Raw genomic sequence first — 14,619 nt, 5'->3', positions numbered from 1 at the left:
AAGACAGAGAAAATGGGCTGTGCAAGGAATCTTTCATAAGAATTTTGCAGAACTTACTGTATAAACTGTAAAAATTCCTCAGAATTAAGAATAATTAAAAAAGAAATCTGTGTCCTAGAAGACATGGCAATCAAACCATGTGACAGACCCATATGCAACTCCAAATCTGTCCTCATAACTGTCTGTGTCTCACAAAAGACTCACACATGTAACTATTGGAAGAGTATCTTATACAATTTGGCATACAAGTTCTATGATTAGCAGCTGAAGAGGGGGAGGAGGCAGAGACGAAACAATATATCAACTGACACACATCAACTATTTAAATGGTTTAAAATACCTGAAATATTGTTTGATAATGCTATATATAATCCTGAATTTGGAAAAAATATATAAAAGCAATATTTTGATTTATAGGAACAAATGGTCTTTTTTTTTTTTTTTTTTTTTTTTTTTTTTTTTTTTTTTTTTACAGCGCTATTTAAAAATATGTGCCACTGAACAAGGGAGTCCAGCCAGCTACCAAGTGGCATACTGACAAGATGAGAAACAAATTCAGAAAGATATGATTCAGAGGGGCACAGGTTTGTTTTTAATGCAAACTATTCATTTTCACCTCTGTAAAGTGAAATCCATGCATTAGTCAAAAACTCCAATGTAGGTAGTTTATACTTCTACAGAAAAAAAAACCCACACTGATGGTATTTCTTCCCTTTTTCCCCTGTTGAGCTGCTGGTTTTCCATGCATCACCCATGTTAATTATTAGGTAGACAGAAGAGCTGTTCAACCAGTTCACTTCCCCTATTCTTGAACAGATTGTTTGAGACATAATATGAATACTAATTAACGATAAAATATCTGTCAGTGTTTTGAAATACAGACCAAGATAGCACTTTCTTAAAGTATCCTGGACAGTTCTGATACAATTAGCCCCACTGGTCATAAGCAAGGTCATAAAAAAATCTCAGAAGGATTTGAGCAAAATTGGCACCACTTTTGGCAAAGATTCAGTGGGAATTTTGCAGAGTTTTTTAAAAACCAATTGAAAAAATCCCTCTGTTCCTAACATACTTGTTTGTATCTTAAGCCTGCAATTAATAGAAAAACAATGTTCCCAACAAGCCACCATGTTATGGAAGGGTGGATGCAAGGGGAAAAGAGGGGAAAAGGATAAAAGAATGGCCACAGATTTGCAGCAACTGTATTGCAGGGGGACATAATTTAGAATAAGGGAAGGAGGAGGGGCATCTCTCTTCTCTTTCCCAGTGACTCAGTCATGAAAAGCAAGCATAAATAATCAGCAAGGACAAAGCAGCAAACCAGTACAAACACTGTTTTAGCAGATTTCAAGACGTTGTCTCCGGAATGTTTGAAGTATTATAGCGAAAATTGGTAGCAGAGTAAAAGGCATTTAAAACAGGGAAGTCATCATAGTATCTTGTTCACAGTACTGAAATCTTACAAGAGGAGCTGTCACAATGTATGGTGTCAGTACTTGTGTTGTGAAAGTGTTCTGCAAAACCCTGCTAGAACCTTGCAACAGTTTATCTTTTTGGAGCATTCAGGAGGATAACAGAAGATCTTTCAGGGTATAGATTCACAGCGTATCCCGCCTGGCGGGCTTGCATTATAGAGGAAACTCAGCGTAGAAACAGAACTACAATATAAAGGATCTATATTGATCCTTAGAGGATGTCTCACTGGTGATTCGATTTTCACATATTTCCAGTGCTAAAATTTAGGTAAAGACTTGAAGCAAAGACAACACTGAAAACTCAAGCTTCATACTACTGAGATGTTCACTTGTACAAAATTATTTCCAATATTGCTTCACGGCAGTAAGAAGGTTATGTGATTCAACATTTCTTCCTTTTTTATTTTCATTTGTATCATTGCCAGTTAAATGAAAGGTGAGCCTTTATAAATCTACGTAATAGCTTAGCAGCTGTTTTGCTCAGTCAGCACAACTGTAAATAATCAGGGGAGTTCAGTGGACAATCTGAACCTCAGAGGATGCAATGCATACTCTCACAGACAGAAAATGAAGAGATTATTTGAGAATTATTATTTCTCACAGTGTAGTTGTCTTGCAGGGATAAGTATAATTCAGACGTAGGGCACAGCTTTTACCAATGGAAAGCTGTATTGTAGCTTTTTTTTTCCCCCCTAAGGTGCTTTCACTTATTAGAAAAACAGAATGAAAGCATCTACAGTATCATGGAAAGGAGCAGTCAGAAGAACTAACTCGGTGCCACTTGGAACTGGTCTATCCCATGAAATAGTTTTTAACAGTATTCAAAGTTACCACAAGGACACAACATATTTCCCATAGATATATATGTATCAGGAAAAGAAACAATGAGAAAACCAGACTTAATTGCCTGAGGTCTAATTTAAGCCACTAATTAGAAATGAAAAGCGGCAATTATTGCTGCCTAGAAAGAAACAGAAGCAATAGGATACCTATAGATATGCACTGAATTTTTTTTTATTAAAGGCCAAGAGCAACTATGGAAAGTTTATGAAACTGTTCTTCTGGTATTATTAAAACTTGCTAGTGATTAACTGACAATATAAAACTTGCTGGAAACTTCTAACAGAGGGATCTCAAGCCTTCACCCACAGATACTTTGGAAAATGCTAATAGTTGCACCACAAAAGCTTGTTTCTTGGAAGGAAGGAGTCAATATGCAATCAGCCAAATCTTTGTTATGAATGCAGTTTGGTGTCTGAGTGACTGCTGCCCTTTAACAGGTCAGGGTGCACAAAAGGTTCAGTGACCCCCTGACCTAACACTGACACAACCCCCCATTAGGCTCAGTCAATGTAAATAAGCAGAACTGACAACACACTAATAGGCTGCCTCTGGTCAGCCACGGGTACCTCTGACCTTAATGAAGACCTAAATCAATTAATACTCCAGGCAATAAAGACCTCTGGCTGATTAAGTTAGATAGAAATAATCTTTTCTAACGGGATTAAAGCTGCAAGGTGGTGAACTTTTTATTCAATATATGATAATCCTTTCTTCCTAGGGCCCTCTTGTTTTAGATAATGATTGCAAAATTGCTTTTTGCAATGTGACATCTTTTATTCAACTGACTAGTAGGAATAAACTTTTTAAAGGCATTGTTTAGACAACAGTAATTGAAAAGCTTGAAGTTCACACTATGAAAACAAATTGTATCTGACTAACATGATTCTAATACATCCAGTCTTCAATAGAATTCACATTTTTCTTGAACTGTTACAAATTTATAGTCTGAAAATTCCAGGAATGAGTTCATAACACATAGTTGAGTTTGATACAGGCTTTCTTCTGAGCAAAAATGTGCAGTTACCAGTAGCTAAAGACTGAAGGATATATTCCTAGATAATAATATAGCAATAATAAATTTTATTGCTACCTTTGACTAAAAATGTTTAAATTTCTAAGACTCCACATATAGCTTAGTCAAATGTTTGCACATCATTCTCAAAACTGCAGAACTTCCCTTTGGTTAATTTTTTTTCCCTAATTAGGTCAAAAAACCCCAATAACAATTAAACAATAGCATATTATGGCTCTTTATTGAACTAGTTGTAACACTCCCACAGTTTTAAAGGTTTTATAATTCAGTTTTCAGATGCTGTGAGTCCATTTTGCTAGTTCTCATTTTGTGATAGATGTTTCAATATGTATTTGATCACCTAAGCTACAAGACTACAAAACACTCATCATTTTGCATTGCTCTTCACTATTAAAACTTATTTTATCAATGTGTGCTTTAAATTTTTCTCTTTGAATTTATATATTTGGGGGTTGAAAATTCATAGAAGTTTTTTTTAGCAAGAAATGAAAAAGTACTGCAATTTCATAAATGCTAAACCTAGGTCGTATTATTTTTTTCTCTGCAGCTTAGAAAAATTAAGATACATCATCCCACAAAGCCGTATTTGACATTTAACAGGGTGTCATAATGCCATCAACACACCCAAAACTTTTGTGCATTTCCTAAGTTAAATGATTCCAAGGAGAAGTATCATGTCACACAGTATACAAACACTGAGCAGCACAAAACCTGCCAGTTCTTTAAACTCAAGAGTGCATCTGAAGAAGCCACAATACTGTTATGAATACTAAGCCAACATAATGCATATCTCCTAGTCATAGTCTCTACTTCTCAATTGTAAACACCTCTGCAATCCTCTAAAAATCAAATATCTCAAAATAAGCCTTTTGACAGTGCTGGGTTTGCAGCAGGCAATCTCGTCTAATACATTCCTGAAGGTCTGTAGTACCTTGAAATTTAATGAATTGCTCAATGTACACACTTGAGAGGGATGATCAGGTCAAAAACTTAAGAGAAGGTAAGATCAAAGTCTTGCCTTGAAACTAATCTTTAAAAAACTGTTTTATCACAGAAAATTGTAATAGTTGCATACATATTTCTGGCAATACATTGGTTATTTTTAAATCTTGATCAATGTCAAATCAATTTTATTCTGCTCTACAACTGACAGAAATAAAATCCCCACACTTCTGATTTCCAGAAGACAAAGATTCAAAAACTGAGATTTTCACAAAGAAAACCCACCTCAAAAACTGTCATTCGTATTCCAAGGGAGAATTAGACATAAGTCAAAATTAAATGCAGCTTTTAAAGTCAGAACCTGTAGTTATAAACATCTAGAAAGATTCCAATAAAGTGGGTGTAAAAGGCTTGCCATCTAATACATACAGGTGGACATGACAGCTAGTCTGAAATCTTCTCCACAATTCTTGTTTTAGTCAACTTGGAATCTTCAATAGAGAGAGGAAATTAACAAAATTGAGGTAAAAATATTCTTTACTTAATTCGCATATTTTGACCCATGTGCTCTACTACTGCCCAGGGCACATACAGTTCCTTCATGGAAAACTACAGTAGACAGCTCAAAGACTTAATTGCCATAAAGGATAAACTGTTCTCCACATTCTGCAGGGTGCTTTCTCCTAAATATAAAAAGAGCAGTCTCCCTATTTTGAAATGAGCAAGCTAACAAGAGTATTAATCTTTGATGCATTTCATCCTTGGGACAGTGGAATTCTAGTCTTCATGACTATTAATCTGCCACCTTTTACAAAGCCTACCATTCCTCCCAAGCTTTTGAAAAAAATCACAAGTTCTCACACAACCACATTAGCAAATCTGCCAACTGTGAAAAATTGCAGAACACTTAGATTTATGAACATACCTTATCTAAAAGATGGAGTAAAACCTCCAAACTGATTAACACTTCCTCATTTATTATTCATGTCACTTCAAATAAAGATGCCAAACAAAACAAATTTTTGAAAAATGTACTCGATGAGTCTATTACTAACAATTGAGGTTGGGATTGGGAATGAGACACTTCAATTGGCATACACTAGAAAAGCTAAAGGCCTTGTCAGGGTCCAGAAAAACAAGGTAGAAAAGACTAATACTCAACACTATAAAGTGAGAGAAAAGACTCAGTGTGGACATGAACTCTCAAGCAATGGATAGCACATTTTTAGAAAATGCATATTATGTCCAGGTGATTGTGTTTTTTAGTGAATTATACATGCAGAGATAAGGGAAGATAATGCTTATAATTCATAAGGATTCTTAAAATATCTGATAAGGCATATCTGGAAATTATTTTTTAACTCTCCTAATTATAAATGCTGTTAACTAGCTGATAGTCTGTAAGGAGAGAGTAATGAAAATGCCAATGTAACTGAAGTGGGGTGCCGTAGGGATTCGTATTAGGCTTGATTTTGTTTAACATCTTCATTAAGTCAGTGGAAGAAGGGATTAACAGCATGATAATGAAACCCACAGAGGATACTAAATTGGAATGTGCACTAGTAGAAATAATAAAAATGGACACAGGTTTGAAATAAAGGCAGCAAATAAGAAAACGAGACAGCTTAGGAAAAATGAAAATTCATGCCAGAACATATGGCAAAAATATTTTGAAATACAAATATTCAGAGCAAGGGAGAACACTTGACTGAAGAACTGCTGAACAGTTTATATTAAAACATAACTGCTCTTTACAGGAAGCACATTCAGTATAGGACAAAAGAAGTTGCAGTCTCTGTTCCCATGACATTGGTCTAATCAAAGAGTAAAATTTGTTAATTTCCCCAAACTGGTATCATAACCTTTACAAAAAGTATGACATGATTTCCATATTTCAAAAGGAAGACTATAAAAGTTCAGGTGATATCAAAGCTTCAGATGATTCTTCAAGGCCAACTCTTTTTTCCAAGAGTGTTTAGATTTCTTCATTAACACTGTTTATCAGTTTATAGCTCAGCATGGTAGAATTCAAATTATGATATGCATCTCAATCTGCCAGGGTAAAGATGTAAAAATTATCCTCCCCCCCCTCCATTTTTACCCTCCTCTTTTAGGTGGAAAATTTCTATAACTTACATGAGATTACCTAAGCATTTATTTGGGGTTCCCACACAGTTCACTTGTGGTTTTACTATTTAATCCTAAATTTGTTTTCATAGCAAAAGCTTTATAAAATATCACCAGAGAAAGATACAGCTGGCATATTCACAAGACAATCCTCCCTCCTCGATTTCTACATTTTTCTCTACTCTTCTCTACAGTTTCTCTATAGTTCTAGGGAACTGGATAGCATCTAAGAGAGAGAGGTTATAGGGTAACTGTATCCATACACACACTATCTAAAGGAAGATAAAGACAAAAGATTAAGAGATGTGATTTCCTTAGCTACCTATATATGTTTATATTACAGACTTTGTCTCTTCTACTTTTATCCTTAAACATACAATCTACTTAGAAAGGGATCTCATGATCTCCTTCCCACATTAACTGAAACTGCTACTGACAATTTCCACTTACAGTAAACTAATCACCAGTTCAACTATCACTGCACTGATAAAGTAGCCAAGAAAGCACAGTAGAAATTTCTAGATTTAAATTTCTATTAACAATAAGGATGCTACTGCTTAAAGCTGCACCACTGCTGTGGAATTCAGCATCCAAGGAGAATCAAGGCTCCAGTCATAAAATCCTATAAAGAGTGAGTTGTTTTTTTTCTTTCCTACCTGTCTACAATCCTTATTCATGCCAACTGTCAAATAGTTTAATGTGATTATAAACAGAAGAGGGACAGATAGGCAGAGAAAATACTCTGTACTGAAAAGTGAAAGCTGTTCATCACACGACAGTAATTCACAGTGTATGAAACACATTAACACCGTGACATTCTATTCTTACAGAAAAGATTTTGTTCCCAGCCTTCACTTGGCTTAATATTCTTACTTGAAATGTGCTGTTCATGATTGTCACTGGCTACTTTAAGAGGGTTTGGATAACTGGGAGATGAGAAAGAAGCAGCTGCATAAACCCAAGAATCAGATAACTGAAAGCAAGTTAACTGCAACTACAGTAAGCTAAAAGTAATAGTTCTCATTGCAGCCACAGAGTGCGGTTTGGATTTTTTTCTTTTTTTTTGCTTTTACCCATCCTCTATGTATACTTACTCTCACATGGATTTTACTTAAATCTGTGGCTACCTAAGCAATAACCAACACTAAAACAGTTTAATGTACGACAAAGATTATTTAGTGCAGAATACCTATAACCACCATTTCCCAGTGGAAATGAAAGGAGACTTGTTCGTGCAGCTAGATGTACCTGTATACTATACACAATAATGCACATAAAATATAACCTACATGACATACAGTATTTATCACAATCCTCTGCTTATTTATTCATATTTCAGTGATAATACTTCCTTAAATAGCAAATATCTTTCTCTAGGGATACATCTTCCAATGCAAATTTGCAAGTCAAGTTCTGATTATACTTACAGAAACTTTCAACAAAGATGTTGTAAGTATATACATATATACTTAATATTCCTGGCACAACTAATGTCATATTACCTTTTCTGCATCTTCAATTAAATCAAGCTTGACAAAGAAATCAGTTTAGATGTCAGGGACTCCTTGGTATCAACTGCAAAATCCTGCTAAATCCAGCAGTACAGCAAGAGTCCATAGCTAAAATTCTGTGTTCTGAACAGTAAGATATGGCCTGATCTATAAATTTAAAGAATTTTAAATTTCACAGTGATGATATATTATACATTCTCATGTAATCTGAATTACAGTGTTTATGAATTGCAATCTAAGAAACAAAATGCAAGAGGAAATTAATGCCTTTGTTAAATGCATGCTATTAATTATTCTAAAACCTGAAGATTCCTACCAAAACAAAATAAAATTAATGGAAATTAGTGAAACACAACAACAACCTCAGAAATACACTAAATATGCTCATCCACACACATTTTCACAACATTTAATTATTATATGCTTAAATACTGACCTTTTATCAGAATTGCAGTGTGGACAACATCCTTATATAAAGCAACATTAAATTCCTAACCATGCAATGAGGCAGAATTTACCATGGAGCTTTCAGTGGGCAGATATTCACTTACATTGGCAGCACTTTAACAAAAGAACTTACCTATTGATAAAGTGGTAACTTGCATTTAAAATTATTTTTTTGTAAAAATAAATTTATTTTAATTCTGTTTCATAATTAGATTTTAAACTGTACTATAATTATATTCTGTATGGTAATACCTATTCATCTGGGTATGGAGTTACTATCTCGCATTATATGTTTTCTAATTTTTTTTTGGTAGTTTTTGGGTTTGTGTATGTTCAATTTGTTCCTTTAGCATTCATTTTCATGGAATTTTCTAAGTGGTCTAAAAGGATGAAAGTTGAGAACTGGAAATTGCACTATATTGACAATATATTAGTAAGTAAAAAATTACTAATAAAATACATATCTCTTTTTGGGCCATTCAAGCTGGAACCATGTTTCTACCCATCTTACTTCACTAAGTGATGTCAAGAACCAGTGCCTGCAAATTTACTATGTACTTAGCCCTTATTATTAATAAAAGTAGTTATTTTGCTAGCAAAATCTAATTGCAGAGTCAAGCTCTCTGATATAGAAAAATGGGTAGAAAGCCAAATGTTGAAACTAAAAGGGGCTAAATAAGAGGAAAGGAGGGGCAGACTGCAGCAAAGAATAATCTAGCAATTAGGTTAATCAGCTGCAATATTGCTGAGACCCAGGTTCAAATCCCTTCTTTAGTATTTTCCTTTTGCCTGATAATGATAGTGCTGTTGTGACAATGGGCACACCAGGAAGCACATCTCTTAATATCTTCTACTGGAACAGTTCTAATTTGTTTAAATAAATTCATGATCTTGGATAATATAGGATGACATGATCCTGCTCTGTGATGAAAAGTATTAGTTATGATTTGCAAAAGCTTTATAATGAACTTCAAATCAAAACTGGAACATGACTGATTAGGACTTCTATCTTGATAGTCTAATATTATCCAAAAAGGAAATGACAAGCATTCCAAACTGCTATGAAACGGTCATTGTTACTTTATAGTTTTTGAAATGATAAACATTTAACACTCTGAAAGACACATAATATAAGACTTTACATTACAGAACATTCAGGCAGATAATTCTGTATGAACCAAGTTTTTGTGAAATATTTAGGCTACTTCAAAAGACACAAGATGACAAAATAAAAACCATGTTGGGGAGGGAGTTTTTACCACAATTTTGAAAATAACATAAAAGTGTTTACACAAGTCTAATGTGAACATGAGATGGGATGAGATCAAGAAGTTCTCTTGGATGCATAATGGTTAAGACTTAAGTACATAAATGATGAATTACAAACAATATCGATGGCATTATTATCAGTAAAGATTTCAACTTTTAATCTGGATTTTACAAATAACCAATAGAGTATCTCTTCAAAAACAGAGGCTATATCAAAGTCTACAAATTATGCCGAGAACAGTTTAAATATCTAATATTGTTTTTTGAGCTAAGTGAAATTATAGGCATGTTACTTAAAACATAACCTTGCATGACAATGAAAATGTCTAATATTTTGCTTGTTCAGCCCAACAGAATGAGCTTCTAATTACCATCTAAACAGAGCCCAGTATTCAAAAAGTATGTAAAAATTCCAAAATTTTCAGTGATGGAAACTGCCTCATATAAATTTTACATTCTATTTATATGACATGAAGATTGAAGTTGCCTGACTTGACCATTCACCTACCAGTTTTAAGTTATGTTTCAGGATTTTGGGAAAAGACTGGGTTTTGTTGTTAAGAAAAGTTTGGCCCAAGTTCAATCAGCACAAATTATTTATTACCAAGTCCAGTGAGGCATAGTTAACACATAGCATCTTTCACTGTTCGATTCCAGAGTTCACGTTTGGCAATGTAACTGCTCACAGCATTTGACTCCAAACCTGGGTTTCTGACATTCAGATCTCAACGAGTTAACACATATAGCTCTCCAACAAAAAACAATTACATGTTTTTGCAGAAGAACTATCACATGCTGATAGTGAATAATTAAATGTTCAAACCAAAGAGAAATGAACTGTTTCTGTGATGTATGTTTTGAACTTCTAATAGCTAGTCTGATTCTTCAGAAAAATACCTGTGCCACAATCAGGAAGGGCACTAATGGGGAATGGAGAAGGCTATAAAAGAATAATGCCCGTAGTATGAAAAAAGGTGGAGAAAAAGAGTTATTCCTACTGCTATTTTTATGTCTTGACTTTAATGCTAAGTAAATGTCATGGATGTTTATGTAAAGGAATGTTTTTCACTGTATACTCTGGCCTTGTAAGGTGATGTAATGCTTTGATTCCATGCAAACCTCGGTAAAAGCAGAAATTGCACTTTGCAGGATTAGACTCTGTATGCAGAACAACATAGGAGTGAAATTCAAATGAAATATGCCGTTAAAAACATCATTAGAAAACAATAAATCAGCTCAACACCTTCTCAACACAGGAAATTGAGAGTTAACCAGTGTACCCAATTTTAATTTTTTTTAAAGCAGGAATAAATCTGCTATAGGGAGCTGCTTTGATAGACCTTTGAAGGTCTTCAAAACTCTTGCTAATATGTTATTCTCTCAAAAATATTCCCATAATTCTGCTGTCTCCCATAATTCCTTGCCTCGAGATTCATCTGTCAACTTTGATGCATCTTTTAAAGTACCCCTCCAAGCCTAAAAACCATGACTACAGACCACAGAAGAGAACTCTTTGCTTTGAAACTATCTGATCAATCAGAAGATCATTTACCTGCAAGCATTATTTGGTGAAGCTAAAGCGGCACATCAACCAGCAGCATCTGAAGGCTGAGGCAGCAAAACGTCAACAACAAATTGTCATTGGCATTCCATTTATGAACCTTCAAACAGCATCAGATCTTTTCCATGGGAAACCAGATCAGGTCAGACTGGAACTGAATATTTCTTAACAAGCTAACCATCAAAAGAACTTACGTTTTGAATAAAAAGGCTATCATTTGTTGATTTGAATATCAAAGGGATCCACTGCAAACTCCCAGTCTAGAAAAACCTCCCTAAGCTACACCAGACAGGTGTTTAATAATCTATTATTAAGGCACTATTTTAGGTTACTCAGAATCATAAAAAATAGCTGTAACTGTGAAGCTGCAAATGGGACTGCACAAAGAAATGAATGCTATTAACATACTATTAACAATTCAAAAGAATGAGTTGACATACCAATCAAACTTGTTAATTGACTGTCAATGGCCTGTCCCTGAATATACAACATGACTGCATTATATATTTCAAATGCTGACAGGAAGACAGTTTCATTTGCATTAACTTCATAAACTGATCAACAACCAAACTGCCACATACATTTATAATAGGAAGCTGAATCATTTCAATATTCATGCAGCTCTGTAATTGTAAATTAGGTGCTGGCAAACAATACAATACTGTACATACTCTAAAATATCCTAAATTTCTCTGACCTACTTTCTTTTTTATTTTAAAAGAGCAGTGGAAAAAGTTGTCTCTAACGGGGATGATTATTACTTTAATTTATGGTTCAAGCCTTAGGCAAAATTTGTTTGCAACCTAGTTTGCAACCATTGTTTTTAGCTCTAGATGGATAACTGGTCCACGATATATGAAGCACACAAGGTGATGTAACATTTTTCTTGCTTTAGTTCTGTGAAGTGTAAATATCATTAAAATACAGAGTAAATTTGTAAAAAAACAAGAATGAAAATATGTACTATTTCCTTGCTATGACACAAAGCAGATGGCAGCAATGAAACCACTGAAACTTTCTAATTAGACATTGAAACATGGTAAAGTGGAAAGTACTGTTCTTGCACATCCTTCCCTGTGTCCTAGAATTTACTGCCCTCAGAGGTCCTGTCTATATAAAGCATGTTTCCTAAAACTATCTCATAATTACACCCATTCAGTTTCACTGGGATTGACAGTGATAGTAGCTCAAGTAGCTGTGATAGTGCTGCCATTTTAGCCAAATGGTTAGTCAGACATACTCTGAACAAAGTCACAAATCATGGGAGTAGAGAGCAAAAGTGCTTGTGGCACTTCCATATTTCTGCACATATTTATCCAGCAGAAATGACAAAAGGCCGATAATAGGAGGAAGATGACACAAAGAATTCCCAATAAAAGGCATAGGCAAAAATTCTTCATTTTTCTGGTTAATATCTGATTCTGCAACACTTAATAGCTTGCACTTCTGCTTGCTGAAAAATACGGTTCTATCTAAACTAACAGAGAAGCCTTCAAATGCTGTCATTAATGACTGTGTGCATGAATATCAATTTGTATGCCTTAACCACATAATGAAGATATGAAAGAAGAAATTTGGTTTTGTTTGTTCTTGAAGTGCTATTGGCATATTTGTCACTGGTTATACAGAAATATTAATATCTCAGTCACTTTGAGAATCGGAGAAATAAAGCTAAACAGAAATGTCATAAATGAGGATTAAGCCATGTGGGTCTGAAAGTGTTCCACTGAAAGCTAGGTAGTAATTGATCAAAAATTCCATAACTGTCAGGTCAGTCACGTTCCCTCTATATCTGTATGACCTGGAGGTAGTATAAGTTTTAAACATATCAACTGTAAATGCACGTTGTTTTCTTTCCCCCTCTTTTATTACTACTACTTTCACCCTGTCAATCCAACAGTCACTTCTCTGCCTTTAAAGTTATTGCAAGAAAGAGCCAAGCACTACACCCCAGCATAACCACACAGATATGATATAAATGTCCAATAAATCTGCAGTCATGGCAATCTTCTCCTGCATTTCCTTTCAGATAAACAATATCAGAGGACAATTTCTCTGCTACCTAGGTGAGCTGCTATATTTTAGATTTTATTATTTGTAAGACTGAGAAGTAAAAAGTATTCACATTTATTGATCTAGCAACTGCAATTGAAGAGTAGAAAGACTAACAAATGGAAATATAAAATCTTTAGAAAAACTAAATATAGGAGCCACTAGGGTGATGGCAGTCCCAAATCATCCTAACTGGTAATCATGAAAGATTACTTATACTACAAACTAGATATTAGCTTTGATATTTTCCCTGAAGTATAAGCTGAGTAACTGTCATACTGAATAACATCATATGATGAGTACTGCTAAGTTCTTACACCGACAAAACAAGGATCATTAAAGCTTCAACATTCTTTCAGATAATCAATGTAATATAAGCAGTATGTGATTAAAAACACTTAAGACATGAAAAGTGTCAAGGTAAAGAACAGCTCATTACTCAAAGTATGTAGCATCTATAAATCCAGTCACATTTGAAGGAGCTGGTCATTTATTACTGCTGCTAATAGTAATACACAACTACAGTGAATTCAGTAATTCATGCTCCAAGATTTATAAACTTTGATCATAAAATATACACATAGACACAGCTAAAATACATGCACATATAAATATTACTGTAACAGAAGTGGTGTGATGTATGTTCATGTTTCAAAAAGACACTTGATTAATTCTAAGAAGCTACAGTTTGTCTGCAGTGCTTCAAAATTTACATTGGAAATAGTGACATTCTAATTTACTCAAATAAATATTTTCAATGAAATTTTCACCATATTATCTGAAATCTTTGAGACCTAAGTAGTCTGCGGCCAGCATAGCTTTTGTAGGTGGGATAAAAACCCCGGTTCTTGGGAAGAATAAAACTTTCTGTTATGCAGGTGAAGTCTCATCCATGTGGGAAATGGTACTTTCTTGAAGATCAGCATGAGACTAGAAAACTAATTTGGACACAAAACTTGATTATTACAGAACTCATGATCATTATCTTTTAATTGGATGGCAAGCTTCTCAAATTTAGCTGTCTGTAGAAAGCTCACAAAACATTATGGACATTTTACAGGACAAAAGGCTTAAATCAAACGAATACAGAGTTGCACTAGACGATTTGTTTTGTATGAGGATGGTAAGTATAAGAAAGGTGTAACCAGTGTTTTTGCTGAATGCATTACTGTCAGTTGCTGTGTGATTAATGGCAAGATCAGGACTTGTATTATACTGTACTGCAGAGGTAGAGTAGTTCAAGGAAATAATCTCATTCCAAGTTTGTAGCAAAACAACAAGCAACTTAGCATAAACCTGTATGCATTTACTATTTTTTATGGAAAAAATTGAAATGAACAAGTAAAAAAATTATTGTAA

The 14,619-nt window shown here is 34.3% G+C and overlaps 1 protein-coding gene across 1 annotated transcript in view; it reads right to left on the bottom strand.

The window, feature by feature from the left end:
- DPH6 (diphthamine biosynthesis 6) overlaps window positions 1–14,619 on the bottom strand; it is a 188,378-nt gene that overhangs the window by 59,013 nt on the left and 114,746 nt on the right. The gene's annotated exons all lie outside the window — the stretch shown is intronic.

This window comes from Sturnus vulgaris, chromosome 6 (assembly GCF_052056855.1).
Source record: "Sturnus vulgaris isolate bStuVul1 chromosome 6, bStuVul1.hap1, whole genome shotgun sequence".
Classification (NCBI taxonomy): domain Eukaryota; kingdom Metazoa; phylum Chordata; class Aves; order Passeriformes; family Sturnidae; genus Sturnus; species Sturnus vulgaris.
Note: the sequence above shows the minus strand (reverse complement) of the source record. Positions and strands in the feature narration are given on the sequence as shown.